The sequence below is a fragment of the Festucalex cinctus genome, chromosome 9 (genome assembly GCF_051991245.1).
Source record: "Festucalex cinctus isolate MCC-2025b chromosome 9, RoL_Fcin_1.0, whole genome shotgun sequence".
NCBI classification, from domain to species: domain Eukaryota; kingdom Metazoa; phylum Chordata; class Actinopteri; order Syngnathiformes; family Syngnathidae; genus Festucalex; species Festucalex cinctus.
The window spans coordinates 18884553-18909604 of NC_135419.1; the positions used below are offsets into that span (position 1 = coordinate 18884553).

Consider the following 25052-nt stretch of genomic DNA (forward strand, 5'->3'; position numbering starts at 1 on the left):
AGGGGGGAAGCAGAGGAGGAAGCACCAGGGGAGAAGACGGAACACCAGAACACCGAGCCCGGTGGGGAGAGGCCCCGGTCGTCACGCCAGAGTATTAGTGACACCTAACCCTGTTACTGAGTCCGCCAGCTCGCCGACTGGCGAGCTCTACCCTTACACCGTGAATGTGGCCCCACCCAGTGTATATACAAGTGTGTGCGTGTGGTGCATTAAAATTGGGAGCAGGTGAGTCGGAGCAGAGGGAAAAAATTTCCCCTACTCCGACACACCCGTATCCCCCCCAAAAAAATGAATATGTATATGTGTGGTGCATTAAAAAAGGGAATGGAGGGACAAAGTGGTGGGGCAGGGACACAAATGGGGGGGACCACAGCGCTGCCAGGCACTGCAGTCCATCCCCTCTGATGGCTCCCCGCCCCAACTCACCCCTCCCCTTGGACGTGAGGTGCATTAAAATTGGAGGGGAGTTGAAGGGTGAAGACGGTGTTTCCACCCTTCCCCACCCCACCAAGAAATGTGTTGTGTGCCCTATGTGTATATTTACAAAGTGTATAGTGCAAGCTAGTGGAGTGAGTAAGAGGAGCGACCAGCGGGGCCTCACCCAACCCGGCGGGTGTAGGTGGCACGCCCGCCCCCCAGCACCCCCACCCCCCGCCGCCCCCCACCTCATCCACCCGGCACCACAATGGGCGGACAGCCAGCGCAGCAGGGCTACCGGACAGCCCACCGGCCACCGGAGCCCGCCCGGGGCGCCAGGAGTTATACCGGAGTGGGGCAGGCCCCAAACCCTCGCCCGGCCCCCGGAGCCCGACGCCCGGGCCGGGGAGGGAGCCCCAGGCCCAGGGAGAGGGAGGGGGAGGGGCCGCAGGGCAGACAGGGAAGGGGGGGGGGGCGGGGGAAGCGGGGAGAAGACGACAAGAAGGCGAAAGGGCGGCTGCAGGGCAGGAGGCGGGGGGGGAGAGGAGGAGGGAGGGTGACAAGGGAAAAGGGACCGGGAGGCAGAGGAGGATGGGCGGGAGGAGGCGAGGAGGGAGAGGCGACGGGGGGGAGGAAGGGGGAGGGGAGAGGGAACCACGGGGCACACCGGAGGCCCACCCACCCCGAACCGCGCCGCCGGGCACGGAGCAGCGGACCGCGCCGGGACGGCACCGCCCCGGGCACCAGGGGAAGCACCCCAACACCGCACCCCACAGGGGGCCCAGGGAGCGGCCAAGACGCAACCGCCACCGAGCAGACAACGGGGGGGGGGGGGGGGGGGGGGGGGGCAGAACCACCCCCGCCCGACCACAGGGGACGGCGTCAAGAAAATTGACTAATTAGCATGCAGTAACACCAAGTGTTGATGCTTAGTGCCCACTAGAAATAGATCTTAAGGAGTTATTGAGTATAGTGTCGTATAGTGTGGTATGCTCGAGCCCACTAGCAGCAACTAGGTTCCTGACTATATAAAAATAAAAACAATCAGATACAAAATACCAAATACAGGAGCAGCGAAAACAGAAGTTGTAACGATGTGGTGGCTCTCGTTAACAGGCAGAATCTTGGCAGGATTAAGTTGCCAAATTGAGATTAAAATATTCTATGTACATAGACCATATTTGTTTAAATCTTGATACTTGATTTTTATTTAAGGCAGAGATTTTTTCCATTGAGATATAATTTATTAGTAAGTTTAACCAGTGGTCGATATTTAGAGATTGTTTATTTTTCCAATTGACAAGGATTATTTTTTTAGCAATAGTAAGGGCTATAAATATAGATTGAGATTGTTTACATGGTAGCTCAGTTATTGTTAAGTCACCTAGTAAACACAATCTTGGAGATAAAGGAAGCCTACAGTTTAATATATCAGCGAGCTTTTCCAAGATTTTAGTCCAGAAATGCAGCACTGGAGTACATGACCATAAAGCATGAAGATAAGTATCGGCAGTGTTTTGTGAGCACTGGAGACAAATGTCGGAGTCAGAGAGTCCCATTTTTTTCATCATATATTGTGTAATATATGTTCTATGAAGTATCTTATATTGGATAAGTTGCAAATTTGTCTGTTTGGTCATTTTAAATACATTTTCACAGATTTGGGTCCAAAAGTCTGGTTCCGGAACTATAGACAAGTCTTTTTCCCATTTTAAAGTCGGTAAATACGTTTTATTTGTGTATAAAAATAACTTATATATTTTTGATATTTTCTTTATTGTTGTTGGAGAAAGCTTTATAATATCTTTAGCTAAGACAGGCAGTTGGAGCGTATCCTGAAGTGTTGGGATTTGTTTCTTAACCATATTTTTAACTTGCAGATAATGTAAGAAATTTCCCTTTTTTATTTCATATTTCTGGACCAAGTTTGTATACGATATAAACTTATTATCTGAGAAAAGATGATGAAGGTGTGTAATTCCTTTCTGCTCCCATAGGCTTAAATGGAACGACTGATTATTAAGTTGAAAGTCGGGGTTATGCCAAATGGGAGAGAGCCCACAGGGCGCCAATTGGGAGTTTGTAATTTCTAATGCCTTCCACCAGGCAGTCAGGGTGGCGGCTATCATTGGGTTTTTAAAACAATTATGTCGTCTTATTGATTTTGTAATAAAGAGTAAATCTGACAGTCTAAGATTATTACAATCCTTCTGCTCCAATTCCAACCAACAGTTAGTATCTCTGTTGGGTTGTGTCCATAGCACAAGATATTGTAGTTGATTAGCTAAATAATAGTACATAAAGTTTGGTGCCTCTAAACCTCCTTTAGATTTACTTTCCTGAAGAGTAGATAGACTAATTTTGGCTTTTTTTTTATTCCAATAGAATTTTATGATAGCAGAGTCCAGCGATTGGAACCAGTTAGACGTAGGTTTAAATGGAATCATTGAAAATAAATAATTAATCTTTGGTAAAACTTTCATTTTTATAGTAGCTATCCGTCCTATTAAAGAGATCGGAAGATTATTCCAGCGCTCCAGGTCACTACGGATACTATCCAATAATGGTGAAAAATTTAAAGAAGTTAATTCAGTTAACTTAGGTGAAATTTTAACACCTAAGTATTTTAAATTACCTGTAGGAAAGGAGTAGTGTGGATCCTGACTTGTAGGATTCCATGAATTTTCTGTAATAGGTAATAATGTTGATTTTGTCCAGTTAATAGAGTAATCTGATAAGTGAGAGAATTTAGTTATTAATTTAAATGCTTCCCCTAGCGAGATAGCAGGTTCTTCTAAATAGAGTAATATATCATCGGCATATAGATTAATTTTATGTTCTATTGTCCCGGAGTGGATTCCTTGGATCCGTCTATCCTGACGTATAGCTAATGCAAGCGGCTCAATAAATATAGCAAATAATAAAGGAGAAATTGGGCACCCTTGTCTTGTTCCCCTTTGTAAAGTAAAACTCTGTGATGTAATCCCATTAGTAGTAACTGTAGCTTTAGGAGAATCATATAATATTGAGACCCATTGAATGAATGACTCCCCGAAGCCGAATTTATTTAAGACAGCAAAGAGGAAGGACCAGTTAACTTTATCGAATGCTTTTTCTGCATCCAGCGAAATAACAACTGCCTTTTTATCATACCGCTGTGACATACTAATCAAGTTAAAGAGTCTCCTAATATTATTAGTAGAATGACGACCTTTAATAAAACCTGTTTGATCACTATGAATAATTGTCGAGATTACCGTCTCTAATCGAGATGCCAAGGCCTTAGCGATAATTTTAATATCGGTATTAATTAGTGATATCGGTCGGTAACTTGACGGGAGGGTAGGGTCTTTTTCTGGCTTTAATAAAAGTTTAATTGCTGCTATATTCATATCTTGACGTATATCACCTTTACTTTTAATTTCAGTTACTACTCTTAGAAATAATGGAGCAAACATTAACCAGAAATGTTTAAAAAATATAGCCGGAAAGCCGTCTGGACCAGGTGCTCTGCCATTAGGCATACTGTCTAAAGCACGATACAACTCATCTATAGTAAGCGGGGTATCGAGAATATCTTTATGTTCAATAGATAACTGAGGTATATTTAAGCTGTTTAGGAATTCCTCAATATATTCAGGGTTAGGTCTATTAATTTCTGTGTATAGATTTCGATAATAGTTATAAAAAATATGGTTAATTTCTTCTGGTGATTGTGTGCATTCACCATTTATATCTTTAATAGCCGTTATAAGAGATTTTTCCCGATTCCGTTGAAGTTGATTTGCCAGGAATTTACCTGATTTATTATTATGTTCAAAATTATTATATCTCAACTGTTGTATTATGAACTCTGTCTTTTTAGATAACATGTTATCTAACTGTATTTTTATATTCTGTAGTTCTATCCATATTTGATTATTTGGGTTTAATACATATTCATCCGTTAGTTGTTTAATTTTATCTTCCAGGTATTTTTCTAATTTTTGATCCTGTTTCTTTTTATAAGTTGAATATGATATAATTTTCCCTCTAATTACCGCTTTCCCTGCTTCCCAGAGAAGAGATGGAGATATATTTGGAGAGTCATTTATTTCCAAAAAATCTGCCCACTCCCTTCTAATAATTTTATCAAACTCTACGTCTTTCAGTAATGAGATGTTAAAACGCCATATCGGGGGAGGTTTAAAGGTAGAGTCAATTTGTAGAGTGAGGGAGACTGGTGCATGATCACTTATAATTATAGAATGTATTTTTATAGCAGTTTTATCAACAATAGAATTATTTGTAAGGAAAAAATCAATTCTTGAGAATGATCGGTGCACAGCAGAGAAGAAAGTAAATTCCTTCTTAGTTGGGTTTTGAAGTCTCCAGCCATCGCTGAGGCCAAAATCCTCCATATATTCATCTATTACTTTAGCGGATCGTAATCGCCTTGTATATATCGTATTATTAGAACGATCTATTAACGGGTTCAAGACCGTGTTAAAATCACCTCCAATAATAATAATAGAATTTGTTGCTAAATCGAGTAACCGAGAGAAAAATTCATGGAAAAAATCAGGGTCATCATTATTTGGGGCATATAAATTACCAATTGTATATACTTTATTAAATATAGTTACCTGGATAATAATATATCGGCCCTCTAAATCTGTTACTATATTATTTAGAGTAAAGAATAAATTCTTATGTATAAGTATAGAGACACCTCTTTGTCTACTATTATAGGAGGCAGAGTAAACTTGACTAAAATTTTTATCTATAAATAATTTTTCTTCTGATTTTTGTAAGTGGGTTTCTTGTAGGAGACAAATATCTGCCTTAAATTTTGAGAGATGGTCTAAAATTTTTATTCTTTTTGCCTGGGAGCGAGCGCCACACACATTCCAGGAGACCAGAACTAATTTCTGCATACAAGCAATATAGACTCAGTCTTATGTATACATCTATATAAGCTGCTTATTAATATTAACATATTGTAGGATAGCAAAAGAGTAATTAGGCAATTTATATCATTTATATAAAGAGAGAGATAGCAAGTAGATAAGTATAATAGTGAAGAAACGTGGGGGGAAGTGAGTGTGAAGGAAATCTGTGGGGGATTCAACATAACAATACACCAGTAAATGGTGACCTAAGCGAGATTATTATTATTATTATTAATTTATTTTTTTAAGAATATATTTCTATATTATTATTATTATTATTATTATTATTATTACTATATAGCCTATGCATAATATAAATTCATATTCTATTTCGTAACCCATTATCCATACATATACATACATATACATATACATATATATACATATATACACATATACATACACATACATATACACATACCTACGTCAAATAATCACACAATGCTCGGCTCTACCAATTGTCAGTTAGAACAGCCAAGGGGTCGAGGTTGGGTTTCGGAATAGCTGGCCGTCGATATATAATTTATCAACGACCATCGAAGTCCGTTTACCCTCCTGTCTGTGTTGTTTCATTATAGGAAACAGTACTTTTCGCCGCTCGTTTATCTCTCTTGGGAATTGATCATTCATCCCGAAAGATGTCCCTTTGAGCTCCCGTCCTTTACTTTTTACCAATTCTTTATGTTTAAAATGTTCGAACTTAGCAATAATAGGACGGGGCTTATTGCCCTTACGAGCTCCGAGCCGGTGTACACGGTGAAAAGAGATATTATTTACCGTCTCCTGTGGGATCTTTAGCGATGATGTCATGAATTTTTTTATCTCACCCTCTGGATTATCTGGAGAATTTTCGGATATACCTGAGAATATTAGATTTTCCCGCATACTACGGGATTGAACATCTAAGACCGTTTCCTTTAGCATTTTATTTTCCTTTTTAATCGTCTCCAACTCGGCTGTGACAGCGACGAGAGAGGAGCGTAGCTCGGAGTTATCGCATTGGAGATCGCTTACCTGTTGGCTAACGAATTCCAAACTTGCCTTTAATTCTTTGACGTCCTCGCGGATAAGACAGAGGACGTCAAGTTTTTTATTTATGGAATCCAGCATACTCACCGATACGTCGGCGGTTGCTAAATCGTCCGTGTCTGTTGACGAGTCATTTTTCCTTTTTTTTTTCGAAGGATTATCCCGACTAGCCGCCGGCTCATCCATCGCGCAGCTATAAAAATGATCGTCAATAAAACGTTCGAGGTCGTCCACACTGGATAATATTTCCGATCTTTCTTAGAAAAGAAAAAAATCGAATTTATCTAATCATTAAATTCGGGTTTAATTAGAAATATAAAGCTAATTCTATTTTAGCAGCAGAGCGCCGCCATGTTAGATTTTCCCAGTCTCGCTACCGGTCACGCGATAGTCACAGCATCTCGCGATGGGAAATGTAGTTCCGCGATCTTCACAGGCAGTTTTTACTTGTCGTAAACACATTTGGAACATATTCAGACAATTTGTCACTGCAAAGATCTTTCGAGACGTTTCACGAACCCTAACAAAAACCCCAAATGAGCTATATTCGCATGCATTTGCCACTTAGTGAGATGCAGGGAACTGTTCAACTTTGGCTATTATTGGGCATATGATTATTCAAAATGGCCGATGCCGATATTCGTCAAAATGGCGAATATCGGCGCCGATAATCGGCCAAGCCAATAATCGGTCTATCCCTACTTTTTTGACTCATATTAGGTTATTTTTTTACCCACTCTAAAAACATTTGGGTAAAAAGAATGACGCAATATAAGTCAAACTTGACTTTTTAGAGGGTGTAGGGGAGTGGGGTCGCGTCGTACAAAATAACCCAATTTTTGCGCTTAAATGAATAACCCAAATAGAGCGACTGTCCCTTTTGGACCCATTTTAGGTTGTTTTTGACCCAACTGTTTTTTACAGTGTACACTCTACTTGAGTCAGTTTGACCCAAATTTCTGGGTTGTTATATACAAAACAAAAGAGGAAGTCAACCCAAAATAATAAAAATATTGACAGTTGTAGTCTAATTCTGGATAATATTGCGTTATTGGGATATGCGTTAAGCAGTAATTTTTACCAATATCAGAAGGTGGCCATTTTGCCACTTGCTGTCGAGTGAAGATGACATCACAGTTGCTCAGCTCTCTGGTAACAACCAATCACAGCTCAGCTTCAAAAAACAGGCATGCTGTAGTTGGTTGTAGCCAGAGGCCTGATCAACTGCGATGTCATCTTTAGTTGACAGCAAGTGACAAAATGGCCGCCCCCTGAGATGGATAAATACGGCTGGGTTTTTATACATAACTCATATTCCCCAAATGAAATATTAATCAGAACGTCATGATTAGACTATTGAGGTCACATATATTATTGTCAAGAAATGTTTAAGGTTGACTTTCACAAAAACAGCAAGAAAAAAACTTAACGTTGCTTAGATTTCTGCCTTCCTTGCTTTGATGAATGTGACGAGCTAGGTTGATATGTGTCCACTTTATTTTATGAAACCCGGACTGTGATAAAGAATCACGTCTCAGCCATGTTCGTTTTGTAGCCAAAGCTGGCCTGACAGACAGACAGAACAAATGGATAACACGTGTGCATCCACATGCGTGTCATCTTATCGCCACCCCTCAGTGGGTGCGTCGCCCTGGCCACCCCCACCGAAACATTCCTGGCTCCGCCCCTGGCGATGGCAAGGCAGGCAGGCGTAAGGAGAGATACATGCTAAGTGAAAAGGGAAATGAGCGGAGGGAGAAGATGACAGGGGAACGCCCCCCCCCCCCAAAAAAAAAAACAGTACGGCCTCGCAGGAAAGAGTGAGGTGGGAAGCAGACGAGGACGTTTTAAATAAGTGAAGAGACACGGCCATAAGATAGTGAGAGGAGAGCGGAGGAGGAAAAATGGATCGGGTGGGTTAACGTGGTGGGCGGGTGACACGATGACACGCTTGGGGACGTTCAGCGAGTTGATGCAGACTGAGCTGCATGTCAAACATGAAGTTGCAGCTCCACTCATGATTTGAATATGTTCTGTGACCAAGCTTGGAACACAATTTGCTGATACAACATATCCATTTTCTAGCGTTGAAATAAATTGAAATGTGTCAATTAGAAGTGTCAAAATTAGTGTGTTAATTTTTAGTTAATTTAAAGTTCCTTTAACGCAATTACTTTTTTTTTAACACATGATTAATGACCATCCCTTACTTGGAAAGCCTGTACTGGGGCAATTCCAGTCACAACACAGAAGATAAGCAGGTCATAATTTAGCTGAAGCATTCCCACTTATGTTATTGTGATTTTTATTCTCCACACTTTTTTTGCCGCGTCACAACTCCCACATAATACTTCCAAGTTACACTGTTCAAATTTCAACTAGGTTAAAAAATTTACGCCTCCCGGGGTATATATCGTCTGATTCCACATTACTTACAGTATTTTCACAATTTAACTTGTGATATCAACTTTTTCCCATTTATTTTCACGTTTTCTAAGTATCACTTTCCACGCCCTTATCATTATTACCAGATGTCTTACACTGCTCGGTGGCACAGTTGGTAAAGTACATTCTCCAGCAACCAGGAGGTCATAATTTCATAATTTATCTCTCAATTTACTTCATAAGCATTCCACGTGCATTCAAATCTTAGCATTCAGCTATCAGCATTCAGCTTTCAGCATTCCCACGCAATTTCTCCAGAAATTGCACATAGTCTAGTTAATTTAATAATAATGCATGTATTTTTGGAGACCAAAGTTGTATTTTAAAAATGTGCAAAATTTCACAAGTTATGTTATGTCATTTTAAAGATTAGATAGCTCCTAATATGAAAAGAAAAATGTACTGAGCTGTCACCATCATCTGACAAATGCAATTATGCCATCTAGTGGCAGAAAAATGACCTCAACACAAATCAGTATCACACTCGTTTTTACAATACAGTACATCTTTTTAATTTCAACTCAATTTTATGAATTATTATGAAATTACTCTATCAATGACTAAAAGATGCAGCCATATTTCTAACATTTTTTCTACACTTTTGTGTAAACAAGACTATGAATGCTTAGAAAAAAAATATTTTATTGTATATTTGAAACAGATATAAAATTTGTGATTAATTTGAGTTAACTATTGAAGTCATGCGATTAATTACGATTAAAGATTTTAATCGCCTGACACCCCTAGTGTGAATATCGGCAGGTGTTCACTATACTGTGAAAAATTCTAACATCAGGCCATTGTACTGTGTGACGTGTTGCTAGCTGATACACGCAGCTAGTCAACGGCAATATTTACAAAGCAGCAGCAGCAGCGGGTCGGAAAAGGGCAGAAAGGAAGGAAGCAAATCCTCCCATGCAGCTAAAATAAAGAGTAGACCTCCTCCGATGTCTGGGAGCCAGACAGCGTTTTTAGCGAGATCTCTTGTGCGCGGCAGCTGAGGCGAGGTAATGTTCCCTGGTTGCCACACCAGTTGGATGACTGAGTGAGCGCCGCTAATTCTTTTGCCCACGGTGCGCTCAGCAGCAGCCCGGGCGCCGGCAGGTACTTTTCCTTGCTCGATCCACGCCAGCTCACTGCGGATCAACACACCTCCCACTCTCACCTTTTGCGACCTTCCCTAAGCTCTAAGTTCATCCCTCGTTTCCTCTCAGTGATGTGAAGGCTGCCCTCATTCGCAAGCCAGAAAAATTGGAGGCAAGTGGATTCTCAAAGTCCACAATGGTGTGTTGCTTTTCCTGTAGCTTTTGTTGTTTTTGTAAATGTGTGTGTCTTTTGTCAATTTCGAGACGAAAGAGTATCAATGACGAACACAGAACTGGAAATGGAATGTATTGATTGTGATGTGGGGACAGCTGTACAATATGATTAAAGTTGTAATAATAATGAAAGCAGAAGTGTTCCTGCTTCTCCATTTTCACATATGCGACACAATTGTCACCAGTCAGCAAATTTGAGACTGTTTTATTGATTTTGTTTAACTATTAAGAGTGCTAAATGTGTTTTTATACTTGTATGCTGTGTACAAATGCTAAAAGGGACAGCTATGTGAAAAATCAACTTTTTGGAGCTTTTAGCAGTCTCAAAATGCTAATTCCTCACCAAAGACATGACCAAAGTGGTGTTTTCCTCTATTCGCCCCTCTCCGAGAAATTCTAGGTCATTCTGCCCTCCAAGCACCATCCCCTACCAACCTGAGAAAACGAGCTGTTGGCACTTTATGACATCGTAAGGTGCGGACCCACCACCGCAACGCCTCTCCATACTAAACGCACGCCCACTTTTTCTGAGACATCCATGGGATAGTGACAAACGTAGAATGTATCAGTAAACATTCTGCTCAAATGAATTCATAGCAATCAACTATCCTTCACATTTGCAATGCCAAAGTGCAATGATAATTGACTATCTTGAAATCCCCCAGTTCTGGCTGACACTTGTGTACACTACGAGTAAAACGTTTGCTCTATTGAACCTAATTGAATGAATAGTATAGTGGTTAGTGTGCTTGCTCTGTAAGCAGCAAGTCCCCGCTACGAGACCACCTCAGGTTTTTTTCCCCCCGCTCCTTCTTCTTTCCTATCCTCCCCTCCTCCTCCACGATTTCTTATGGCAATGAGCAGTTTTGTTTCAAATGTTTATTGAAGAATTGGTGGCTTGCATTCAGAGAAGTGCTCCAACAACAGACTGCAGTCGACTAGCCGGGGGCACGGCAATCACACGGAGAGAGGCGGGGTTTTACTGAACCGGGTGTTTTACTTAAAAAACTAACCAGTAAAACACCTAATATTTCATTTAAAAAAAAAATACATCGCCATGGTGACAAAGGTAAAATGTAATCATTATATGCCTATAGTTAACTGTTAAAATACTGTGGTGTAATCCCTTTAAAACATTTCCTGTGAAGTTATGACTTGGATTTCATTTTAAGCGGATACTCAAATGTCAATTATGTACAGTATTTTTAATTAGAAATAGCATACTATCCTACAATTTAAAAATGTGTCTGTAGTGTATTTGACGTATAAAAAACAGGCTAGAGTTCTCAAAAGAGCAGCTACCATATTTTAAGATATTGGTACTCACAACTCATTACTCATTTTACGATCAGGAACTAAAGACATGTAAGGCTGACAGCTGCCCATTAAGATGCAATTTCAGTACGTATATGTAACACAAACATGTACATTTGTAGTCACAAAAAATGGTGGATGATAAAGTAAGATATGGTTTTATAATTAATTAAAGAAAAAAACATTAATGCAATTTTAGATTGCTTGATCGACACTAGCTCTCAATGCAATGACACACTTTACTAACATGCGTGAGGGAAGCCAACCAGGCTAAATACTTCCGTTCAGTCCATCAAAACCAACATTCCCACCCGGAACGCCCCATCGTCCAACGTTCCGTGGGTGAATTCTGTACCCCTCACTACAACGTCATCTTGAGGCACGTATTCGAAAGAAGAAGAAGAAGAACGGATGGGGAAACGGGCATAAGCGCATGTCCGTTTTAACGCATTTTCACAAAATCTGCTTCAAAATTGCAAAACATTTGGATGGAAACCTGACTAATGAGTATGTACTCCATTTGTAAAGTTTGTCTTCTCGTGCACTGATTTGCTAGCCAACAGCCAATCAGAGTGGTCATTTCAACATCAACCAAAAACTGCCCAGCGACAACCTGATGACTGCTGACTCGTGCCGACAACGCGGGAGACACCGGGCCGACGATACTCATCGAATGGAGCTTGGTGTGTCAAACAAAAATGTCACAAAAAGTATTGTGTATAAATTGTGATAATCTCATCTCAATTTCCTCACAAATGTACTTAGTGTGAAATCTGAGCATGCTCAGTGGTTATGTGATGACAGATAAATACATACATACATAACTGGACCCTCTGCCATTTTGTGCATTAGCACTTAATTTTTTTGAGTGTCATTATAAAAAAGATGACATAGATAGGACATATTTGGCAAAGTAGTTGAAAATTACTGCAGTAGTAGATGCATTTGTCACTGTCTCCATATTACAAGGATGTCTGATGTGATGTCAGCCATATCAACATGAGGTCACAATGTTATTCCTCCCTGTTGCTCGGGGAAAACATTTCATACTCGACCCTTCTCTTTCTTCGCCTCACTGAGAACCGAAACGCCGACTTTGACACAGATGAGTAGATGGCACCTGGAGCCAGAGTGGAGCTCCAGACAATGTGCTTAGAAAACAAAACCGCTTTGATAAAATAAATAAATAAATAAATAAAAGACTAGACTCCCTGCACGCCTTCTGGCATCTCTGTTTGTTTGTCTGAGTGTGTTGCGTGCATGCTCGGCTGGAGAAAATGTCTCCTTTACATGGCAAATAGATCGCGGGCCGACCCGCGCAGCCCCCGGATTAGCACCCAAAAACGAGGCCCGAAGAGCGCGGAGCGGCCCGTGTTTTGATAGTTACCCAGCGGTGAAGACGTGACTGAAGTGGCTGCAGGGTCGGAGCCTCCCTGGAATCCAGCCAACGCTTCTGTGGCTGCGCTGCGCGAGGGGGAGGAGGGACGCGGGAGGCCTGGATGCGGAGTAATGGTGACAGCGGCGGCGGTGGCGACTGGAGAAATATCCTCTCAGGTTTAGTGGGCAACACCTACGTGGGTGGGAAAAAGGGGGGAAAGGGAGTCAGAGAAGACACCGGAGGACCGATAGATCTGATAAATAGGTAGTGGGAAAAAGGCATATTTAACAGCTGTCTTTTGGAGTCCACAATGCCGCCGCAAGGGTGAATAAAAACGGCGCCACAAGCAGATCAGAGTAAAGGTTTAGCTGAGCAGGATGGACAGAGCACGGCGGCCATGCTAAAAACTTGGCTTTGCGGGCTATTTATTGTCAGCGGAGAGCACTCCGTGACCTGGAAAATGAAAGTACAGGAAGGGCAGCGGGTCCTGGCAAGAGGAGCAACGTTGGGAGGAGAATGCCAATGAGAGTCCTCGCTCCTCTCCGAAGGACTGCAAAGGCAGTTTTCCGAGAGCCTCTAGCGCATGCGAGTATGCCAGAATAGCGCAAAGTGGTGCAACATTGCACAAAGCCAGATTTGCTGTAAAATGGAATGAAAAATGGAAGCATTGGGGAGATGAAATTAGGCCTCTTTGGTACGCATAATTAGATAGGTGACTCGAGCTCGGCCATCGTTGTTACCTTTCTACATGTGACCTTTCTTATCTATGGCATTGTCAGGTTTACCTATTTGACATCTATAAAACACAACACAAAAAGGAGAGAAGACACTGTTCAAGGCTCGCAAAGAGAGAGGAGAGGAACTGAATGATACAATTCACTACTGCACTCTTTGACAAAAAAATCCCCTCCTCACCCTCTTTTTTTATTTGGTTTCCACGTCCCTAGTTACATGGGTGTTCCAACCCTAATAATGTAAATGCAAAACACAGTTGGAACACAGTGTACTTGCGTGTCTACGTGTGTGTGCATGTGAGTGGAAGGTTGCTGAGTACATTTGTGTGGTCAAGTTTTCAATCATTTCTTAACAGAAAACAGGCAGACTCAACAGACTGGCTCTAACCATTCTGCTGCGTTAGATGTTCTGGTTCTTGAGCTTCTTGAGTCATCTTCTGTTAAGATAACATTTAACTAGGCTATGTGACTGTGAGTGTGCAAAGCATTTTTCATTGCAAGCAGAAGCAATTCTTCATTGCAGCAAATGTATGATAACTTATATTTCTGATTATTCCGACAGGCATTCTTGGCACACTTACGAGTTGAATCCAGTTAAGACTGTCGAGTCACATGCGGCTAAGCTAGTGTAATAACAAGCAAACATTTTAGATAGATTAGGCCAGCCACTGGCAGAAAAGGCTCCACAGTAGTGTCTCCATTTTTTTGGCATACATTAAATAGCTCAACTGACATACACAGTACATACTTCTGGTAGTTAATTTTAGTATAGGCTGTATTACATCACTAGTTTAGACGTATTAACTCTTTGGCTGCATTGAGAAGTCCGTTTCATCTTGACGTTAGTCCTGGTGGTGACTGTGGTGTTCCTCAGGGATGCCTTCTCTGCCCTATTTGGATTCAATTGCACAAGCTCACACTTGACAATTAACCACCATCATTCCAATTAACATTTTTCACACAGATCAGCCCTAATACATTGTACTCTCTCCTTGCCTTGATGACATCAGCATACAAAATGTTTGAACAACATTCAAAAACCAGGCTACAAATGTGTGATTTCCAAACTCTTGATATGATATCAAAATGATAATTTAGTGGACATAACATCCATCCATCACCCATTTTCTTAACGGCTTGCTCCTCACAACTTGGGTCGTGGGGTTGCTGGAGCCTATCCCAGCTGGCTTAGGGCAGTAGGCGGGGTACACTCTGAACTGGTTGCCAGCCAATCACAGTGGAAATAACATGTCTTTGTTCATCTATTTCTATAGTGAAAGGCAGAAAAAAAAACATGATAAATACTCTTTCACTAGAAGGCAGAAAGTACAACCCGCCTAAACAGGCCCAAAATTCACACTTAGTACGTTTGTGATCATCAAAATTTCAGCACATATCAGCAGAAACCAAGTATGAGACATTTTTGTGTGATGGTGTGCCAAGTTCGTCAAAATCAAGGTAGGGAAACACTTCTTTGTAAAAAAAAATAAAAAAATAAATAAATAAAAAATCATTTTTGATTGTTTCATCAATATTTGGTTGGCAGTTTCCAACAAGGAGAACAATTTAGAGACTTCACTTATGTTTGCATCCTCATTCGATTCTTTGCTTTGAAACATTTTCCAACCTGAGTTTGAGTCTGGGACACAAGCCAGTGAAGAAGCCATTACATTTGGGTGAAGTGATAAAAAATGCACATTAAGTAAGGGGCTGGGCTTTTTTGCCCACTTCTGTTAACATTAAAACCTTTTTTAAATCATTTTGCTTAATTACTGGGTGAATAATGCATGAGTCTTAATCATCAAATGCCGCCATATGCATGAGGTTATCTATGGAGGTGGTCCTGCCAGTAAATCAGCGCCGTCCCGTGTCCTGCATGAAAACTCATCTTTGAATGCATTTGATTCTACTTGGCTACCAAAGTGCACTACTTTATTTTTGTGGTCAGTCGAATGCTTTGAAGCAGGTTTTACACCATGTGAATAAACAACTGACATGCTCACCGACTTGGAGCTTGCAGTTAACATTCAGAGAGTTTTTGGCAACATGTCGACTTGCATTCTCGAGGAGTCATTTTTCCGCTCGACGTGTCTGAGGTGGACAGAAGAAAAAATATATAGAGCACTCCTTTTTGAGTTCAAAACAGATATGAAAGTTTAATAGCGAGCTGGCAGCCCAGCGCCAAGTCGAGAAAAGAATGAGCTGAACTATTTTCACAAGTAGTAAGTGGCATTCATAATTCACATTATAGTTTTATTTCAGAGGAAATATTCAATTGTGGCTGCCACCGTTTGCGAGTGGATGTGTGTTTACACAGCAGTGAATGACAGGATAGTTCATGGCTTTAATGGGGCCCATATGCTAAGTTGATGTGTGATGTCCCCCCCAGGGTGCGCAAGCGAAAATCACGACGAGACAGCTCGCAGGCGACGCGGTGAGTGACACATTTCATGGGCCGGGCCGACAGCTGAGATGCAGCTACTTCACGCCATGCGCTCAATAAACAACATCCTCCTATATTCACCGCAAATCAGCTATTAGTTGTAAGCTGATAATCTATGCTTCTCATGGATTTCCATTTAGGGACGCCCAGCGGGAGGCATAAATGTGTGGTTTCTTTTTTTTAAAGAAAGAGTAGAGACAGCGTTCAGACAAGCAAAAGGTTTTTGATTAACCATAAAATATGCACATGAATAATCCAGCCACTCAAATGTCTCGACCCAAAACGGATCTTCAAACTGCATTTTTAATCATTACATTTCAATCATTTCTCTAGAAGTATTGCTTGTGCTCATACAACTCGTAGAAAAAAGTCTGTCATGACTAGGGTCATGCAAGGGTTATGTTATGCTTACTGTCGTGATTAGGTTCATGCAAGGGTTATGTTTACTGTCATGACTAGGGTCATGCAAGGGTTATGTTTACTATCATGACTCGGGTCATGCAAGGGTTATGCTAGGGCCATGCAAGGGTTATGTTTGGGTCATGACTGTGAGGTCAAGTGTCTGTTTTGAACTGATGTAACCAGCATCTAGTTTCAACTGGTAAGATGCTATGTGATGTCAGAAGCGATGTGATGTATATATATATACATATATATATATATATATATATATATATATATATATATATTAGGGGTGTGCCAAAAAAAAATCGATTCTTAAAAGGATCGAGATTCTCATTTATTAATTGAATCGAATCGATATTAATATCCAAAAATCGGTTTTATTTAAATTAGAAATGAAGAAGTAGGGAAAAAGGCAGTTGTAGCCCACATGCTGTTTTTGTGGAAAAAGACACTTACAATACAAAATTAATAAATGTTTAAACAAAAAACAAACAAAAAAACCCTAACCCTAACCCTAACCCCCCCAAAAAAAAGACACTTTAATGTTTCTATTTGTCATTTTGTCTTGAAAAGCAGACTGGAGTAGATCATGACAACGTTGTGCATATCTGTAAATTGAAGCAGAAATCATTTGTCAATCAAATAATTTTGAATCGAAAATCGTTTGAATCGAGAATCTAAAATTGTTTCTGAATAGTAGACCTAAAACTCGTAATCGCATCGAATCGTAAGACAGTCAAAGATTCCAAGCCCTTATATATATATATATATATATATATATATATATATATATATATATATATATATATTTATATTTAATTTATTGTGTGTGTGTGTGTGTGTGTGTGTGTGTGTGTGTGTGTGTGTGTGTGTGTGTGTGTGTTTTTGCATCAAACATCGCCTCAGGATACTGGCCTCATCTGCTGAAATCATCTCCATCCTAATTCTTAATAAATATAATAAAATCTTTATTTGGTTCAATGTTTTATATTTTCTGGAAAATAAAAAGAAAAAAAAAGAGTAAATTGCCTTAGGTTATTATTTTAGGAAGGTGCCACATGGAAAAAGATTCAAGGGAATATATCATTGGCAATCTAGTTTTTTTTATGGCTTTTATTTAAAAAAAAAAATAGTTCTGTTTCTGGAGTAACAATAACCAAATACATTTTGAGTTATCTATTTCTGAAAATGTGTTTCACCCTACTGTGACATCATAAGTCAGCTCAATTTCCTAATCCCGCCCACACATGATCAGATAGGCTGGGGGAAGATCCTGAGAGACTTTTTAAGTGACATCCGGAAAACACAACCACAAACAGGTGCCACACACCTGCCATCAGATAAGCAGAGCTGCATTGAGTTTTGTTATCTCTACAAATTAGCATGTATTTAGACTAGTGCTGTCGAAGTTAAAGCGTTAACTCATTGATTGATCTCGAAAAAATGGTCGCACTAATCACATATTAACGCAGATTAATCACACTGTTCATTTTGACCGCAGATAATCCTATATCTTGACAGCGAAAAATGGTAGCATAGGTTGTGTTTGAGCAATAAACTTAACTACATGTATTAAAGTAAAGCATTTAATAAATGTTTGTGTTTTTCTTTCTCATTTTAAATTATGCAAGTAATTAACTGATTACAAAAATAAGAGGATGATCATGAAAGTGTGCAGTGGATCAAAAATGTTGAATATGTCTTCATAACATTAAATGTCGGAAGATTTGACACATAACAGGTGATCTTCAAAATTGGCGGGCAAAAAAATGTTGATAAAAAGGCCATTTTAATTTAGTGATTAATCACGATGAATCAAAATTCTAACGTGATTAACCTGATTAAAAATGTAATCGTTTCACAGCTCTCCAATTTAGACATTTGGAAACAGTTTAACATTGTTACTTTAGTTAATAAATCAAGGAGAGTGAATCAAAATCTGACCAGGCATGAATGGACTACATGGACAAGAGTCCTGCAATAAAAAGATCAAATTAAACATCTGCAGAGTAGGGATGTAACCATAAGCGCAATATCGTGATATTGTGATATTAAAACTGCTATAATATCATCGTCGTCATGTTCATAATATTTAAATGCAATGCATCCGTTAGAAAAAAAAAATCAGGTTGATTTCCATTTGTGCAGTTCTAGCACCCTCTGGCGGCTAGTTATTTTTTTTAGCGCAATTTAATTTTCATTAGGGATGTTTTGGCCCTTCTGTTTAAAATCTACACTAATTGTCAGATGAAGGGGAACGTAATCTGCCTGTGAAGCAAGTCAATATGTGGAGGAACTCAATGTGTGTGTGCATTAACAACATAACATATTAATAGTAACATAATAATAATAATTATTATTAATTATTATTCTTATTATTATTATTATTATTATTATTATTATAACATAGCTGTTATGTACAAAAGCACAATATTGTGGGGTTTTTTTTTTTTATATTGACAATCTCCCCACAATATCGGGATAATTATCATATCATGAGCTTCATATTGTGATAATATCGTATCGTGACGTTTGGATATCGTTTTACCCCTACTTCAAACATATGAGGGGTGTACTCGCTTTTGTTAGATGTTGTATTTGCTGAAAATCTTACCTACACTATATACAATAGTTAACTATACCTTCCTTCTAATTTCCACTTTGCCTCCTTAAAGCAACACGACACAATTTTTACCAGCCAGCCTGCGTTTCCACGGACGACACGAACAGTTGTCAAAGCACATCTCTTCTCCAAGGTGGAGGAGGATGAGGCCATCTCATTGCCCTGAGCAATTTTCCCAGCATCCTCCCTTACCGGCGGTGAAAAAGCTGCGAGAGTTTAGTCACAAAGCCTGCCCGAGTCACTCGTCAATTCAAATAGGACAGCAGACTCAAGCAAGCGCACTTGTCGCACAACGGCGCCATTCATCATCCGCGGCGTTAACCCTCCCCTGTCACGTTCACGTCGGCCGGATAATGAAGCATTTTGTCATCAGGAGCGGAGCGAGCGCGCACTCATTCAGAAAAGACTCCCCTGCAATGTTCCGCCGGCATGAAATAGCGCCTGATGGATGGCGAGCCGTCGTACAGTGAGGGGAAGGCGTGCCCGCTTAATTGAATCAAACCAAATGGAAAAGATTAAAATTGGCTTGGTGGTCATCAGAAAGTGGCACGAACCGACGAAGGAGAAAAAGGCCGACCACACAACGCGGATAATTAAGGAATGTTTGCATTGAAGGTGCAAGAGGTTGTTGCAACTTGAGAGCAGAGGAGAATTTTAAAAGTGTCTTTGTTGTATTAACATTAAGTCGCAAAAACAAGGTCACCTATGTTGTGAATTGAATGAACGGAGATTCCAATTTAGTCCCACAGTGGAACTCATCCATCCGTCGTCTGTAGTGCTTGTCTTCATTACGGTTGCAAGTCGACCTATCACAGCTGACATTGAGCTGGTCGGCAGTCAATTAACAAAACACGGTTATCGCAAGGGATGCATTCCAGATGCAGTCAGACCATATTGAAAAAAAAAACTAAAACACACACAGTCGCACAGTTCTCCAAATTTGAGGCAAATGGTACTCGGTTCGAGCTGTTTATTTGCCACTCCCATTTGATGTTGATGAACTTTAAAATTGACACATGAAACAAAAGAGAAAATAAAAACGGCATATTATTATTTAAACACCAAAATATTCAACCAAGCCTGAGGTTGGATCCCAATAACACAGACACAAATACGATTTTAACTATTTATTCACATCGAGAGGCGTGGAACAAACTTGACTAGACGAGAAACAACGAGAGTTGCACAGAGGAACAGAGGTAATAATCCGACAAAAACACACCCTCCTCAGACAGGCTTATATAGAAAGCAAATCGATCTGATTGGCTGTGGATAGACATGTGCGTAACAAGACTGACATAGTATTATTTGATTGGCTGTTGACCAGAAAATGAGATTAAAGATTCCTGACATCACATAGCTTCTGACATCACATAGCTTAAGACCGGTTGGTTACATCAGTTCAAAACAGACATTTGACCTCACGGTCATGTCCCTTGCATGACAGTAAACATAACCCCTACATGACCCTAGTCACGACAGTAACCATAACCTTTGCATGACCGTAGTCATGACAGTATTAGTTTTAGGGGTTTTTTGCGCAATATTTAAAAAAATAAATTAAAAAAAAGCATGGGAGCGACGTCATCCGAAGGTGCGTTTCTATCAGCTTCTGCTAGATTATGTCACTTCGATTAATATCAAAATAAATGTACTTATAATCACATTAAAAATCATCCCAGAAGGCTCATGCATTCAATTAATTACTAAAGACTAAAACGAAGGACATTTTTGCTTTAATTATAGTTAGTTTTGGTTAGTCTTGTAAACATAAAATGTAGTTTCTGGTAGTTTTCGTTTTTTGAAAAGCATTTTTGTTTTTATTTTATTTTTTTTATTTTTGTTTTTTCGTTAGCTTTAGTTAACTAAAATAAGCTTGGAACAAAGTGTCCTTTTTTTAAATTTCATTTTTAATCTTACACTCAGCAAATGACCCATATATTTTTTTTAAACTAAAACTAATATTACAATTATTAAAACCCTTTTTGAATTTTAGTTTTAGTTTTTTCGTTAATTTTAGTTAACTAAAATAACCTTGGTGTTAACATATACGTAATGGCAAAAAAACAAAAAACATCAGCATTTGGCGGGCTATCAGAAATTAACGTCAATATGCAAATAATTGTGAAATTTCAAAAACTGCAGAGAGCAGCAACATAAGAGATGTGTGTCCGAAAGGTTCCAGGACTGGTGTGATAAAAGAGACATTTCAAACCCAAACTACAATTTAAATCTTGGTCAGACATTCAACCGGCAGCCTTTTGTTACATTCAGTGCGCGATAAGAGGCACATGCAAACTCCATAAAAGGGAGGCCGACATTCAAATCCAGAACCTTCCAACAGCAAGGCATATGTAATCATCAATCTTCAGCTATCCAAAGAGCTGAATTATGGGGACTTCTTACTACATTAACATAGCAAGCAATTAATTAGCTTGGATCTCACAAGATCTTTATTTACGAGCTAATAAATCCTGTAGTGTGATATCGTCATGTTGACATAAGCCATTATCGTGGCTAAAAATCATTCATTTCAACTCACAGCAGGAGCCATTTTTTTTCCCAGATGACAAAGGAATAATTGAGAACGAGTGTGAGCAAGGAAACGGGCTCAGGGAGAAATAAGTAATGAGGAATCAAAGATCAAATAACTGACAGATGATGAACGTCTCACATTGCGAGCGAAAGGTGCAGGAGTGCAGTCTGGGTCCAACTATTCCCGTTAGGCCCCAGTGGGTGCAAATGACAAATGAGCAAGTGGAACGGTGGCTGTCAGTCAAACTCATGTCACAAGTATGTTGGAGCAGTCCCAGTACACATTACCCAATACAGAAACAGAATCAGAACAGCTTTGTCATTGCACAAAGTGCAACAAATTTGAATACAGTTAGGACCCGATTGATAGAGATGGAAAACAATGACCAAAAGAGGGAGACAGAACCGACTGGTCACCAAGGTTATTTCAGTTAACTAAAACTAACAAAAAAATAAACAAAACTGAAACTAAAAAAAAAAAAAAAAAAAAAAAAAAAATCGTTAACAAAATAAAATAAAAACGAAAATGCCTTTTAAAGAACTCTCTCTCTCTCTCTCTCTCTCTCTCTCTCTCTCTCTCTCTCTCTCTCTCTGCTGTATATCAATGAGTCTCATTTGCATTGGGGGGTGGGCATAATTTGCATCAAATGTATGCAAATTACCATATTTACAAATAACACCGGCGCACTATCTGGTTGGCAGCGCACTTAGTGACAGATTTCCCCATCTGCGCATGTTTAGTGAATTAGCTCCATTTTTACTAGGGATGTAACAATACAGGCAATATCGTGATATTGTGATATTAAAACTACCACAATATCGTCATCGTCGTCATGTTCACGATATTTAAAAGCTACACATCTGTTAAAAAAATAAAGTCAGGTTGATTTCCATTTGTACAATTATAGCACCCTCTGGTGGCTAGGCTTTTAGTGCAGTTGATTTTCAGTAGGTATGTTTTGGCCCTTCTACGTTTAAAATACACTAATTGTCAGATGAAGGGGATTGTAAAATGCTTTGAAGCGAGTCAATATGTGGAGGAACTCAATGTGAGCTTGCATTAGCGAGTAAGTGCCTCAATATTAAGTGTTATCCGAGATTGAAGGTCGTTTATATGTATTCCTGTTATGTACAAAGGCACAATATTGTGTTTTTTTGTTGTTGTTTTTTTAGTATGAGCCAATTTTTTTTACAATATTGTGACCGTTTTTAAATATCGCCAACCTCCCCACAATATCGTGATAATTATTCAATAATTCATATCGTGATATCGTATATTGATATTTGGATATCTTTACATCCCTAATTTTTACCGGTTAGCATCGTGCAAAGGGTACACAAACCTTTAGTGAATATGCCCCTCAGTCATTTACACTTGGAGGTGTAGTAGCCAACATGAAAAATGGATAGCTGTCGATGGGTGAAGATGAACAATCAATCAAAGCTAATGCACTAACATTATTCACAGCCAGTGCAACCTTTTGTTACCAAACCCAAATGTTCAGAGTCCACGGAAAGAACAAAAAAAAAGAATTTGTCTCATTGTTCCTTTTACGGAGCCCCTAAAGTGACATGGGAGAAAAAAATAAAAAATTAAATGTTTCTCGTCCGGACAAGAAACTTTCTCGTCCAGACGAGAAACATTTAATTATTTTTTTTTTCTCCCATGTCACTTTAGGGGCTCCGTATTCCTTTGCTGTTGGAAAGAAGAAAAAAAAGTACAAGTAAGCTAATGAGGTGACATTTAGCGTGCGACGGCTGTGTTTTAATTTCTCTTCATGATATTTGCTGTTCATTGTGTTCTGATGAGCATGTCTCACGCCAGTGGATCTGGGCCATTTTTCATCCTGTGGAGACAGTGTATTGTTTTTTTCAACTCAATAACTGTTGCTATACTCTGAGGGGACAATTAAAAAGAGCACAGACACACACATTCACACACACCGCAAATAAATTTAATACAAAGTGTATATAAAAAGAGACACAATACTTAGGGACGCCTAATGGTGCAGTTTGTCTTTTCTGCCTTTGGCTTAAACAAAGTTGTCAGATCAATCAGCACATTTCCCCCGTCTGGTTTGTGCAAAGAACTGGACCAATCTGCTGAGCACACAATGTCCAGCAGCCCACTGTGCTTTTAACATCTTACAAGTTCTCAGTGTATCGAGAAATTCTTGGTTGTAGAAAAGCAAGACGGGAAGCCTCCAATTGTTTATAAAACTACAGTAAAATGTCAACCATGCTATACATTTACAGTAGCAAATTGGAGAACATTTGAGACAGTACTTAGTAGAAACAGCACTTATGTTTTTGACTTATGTTTTAAATTTGTTAAACATAAACAAGAGGACTTCAGACAGTTTACAACTTGCCTTAAATATAAATATTTACAACTTGCCGGTATAAATTATATACTTAATGATGTTTACAAAGGAAACGTATTTTTGTTGAAGAATTATAACTATAATTCAACAGAAGATATCTATGACAAATCTAATATTGTGATCTAATGCTGCATTCAGGCATGGTCGGAAGTCGGACTTTTCCAAGTTCAAACCAGGAAGTGTGTACGGGAACTCAGAAATTCCACTTGCAATGTCGGAAAAAAAAGGACCCCGACTTCACGGACTGACTACAAGGAAGATGGCCGCCCTGTCGCTTCAACGGCTTGCACGTGTATGGGCTATCCGGCTATCCAGTCATATATTCCGATCAGTGGTACTGGGTAGCGCTAATTTGTATCTTTATCATATATGCTAGCATAACTTTCCTATTTGTAATGTCACCCGTTGCGATGGTGTGACAACCAGTTCAAGGTGTACCCCGCCTACTGCCCAAAGCCAGCTGGGATAGGCTCCAGCGCCCCCATGACCCTTGTGAGGAGCAAGCGGCTAAGAAGATGGATGTATGGATGGATGGATGGATGTCATCCATAGTAGTAGTCAAAGTTAATTCATATCAAAAGGGGTTACCAGACGTCCGGCTTTCTTTGTAGCAGGTTGAGGTGGAGTTTCTTGGTCCAAATGGCAAACCAGTCATGGACTAAACCAAAGACTTTAAGTTGCTCATAGTTTTCCATGCTGTAGCATGGTATACGGGTGTTTTAATTAGCTGGTCATGAAATGTGATTTAACTGGTTACAACTATCTAAAATTCATATTGTGGTGATAGTAAAATGTGACTGACTGTAATTATTTTTTTTCCACTGTATAAACAGATTGAATAGGTAGTGACGGCCAGATGACACCTCATAAAGCGCTGAAACTTTCATCCAACTGGTTAAAAAAATAAATAATTGGAAGATAACTGCTGGCCGTTGTCAACAGAATAAATTGTGATGGCCTTTTTGCTCTCTTGTAAAAGTGTTTGCATGGAAATAATCACTGAAATACAGTAAAATTAAAACATTTTTAGACCACGTGTGGTTAATTAATTAAACCTGCTTACGATTATTGGGTTTTTCTCTCAGTTACTGTGGC

The 25052-nt window shown here is 39.6% G+C and overlaps 1 protein-coding gene across 5 annotated transcripts in view; it reads right to left on the reverse strand.

Annotated features, from left to right (window-relative positions):
- drp2 (dystrophin related protein 2) overlaps positions 1–25052 on the reverse strand; it is a 241583-nt gene that overhangs the window by 166951 nt on the left and 49580 nt on the right. For all 5 annotated transcript variants that reach the window (XM_077532096.1, XM_077532093.1, XM_077532094.1 and 2 more), the window contains exon 2: positions 12843–13025. The gene's annotated coding sequence lies outside the window, so the exon portion shown is untranslated. The remainder of the gene's footprint in view (positions 1–12842; positions 13026–25052) is intronic.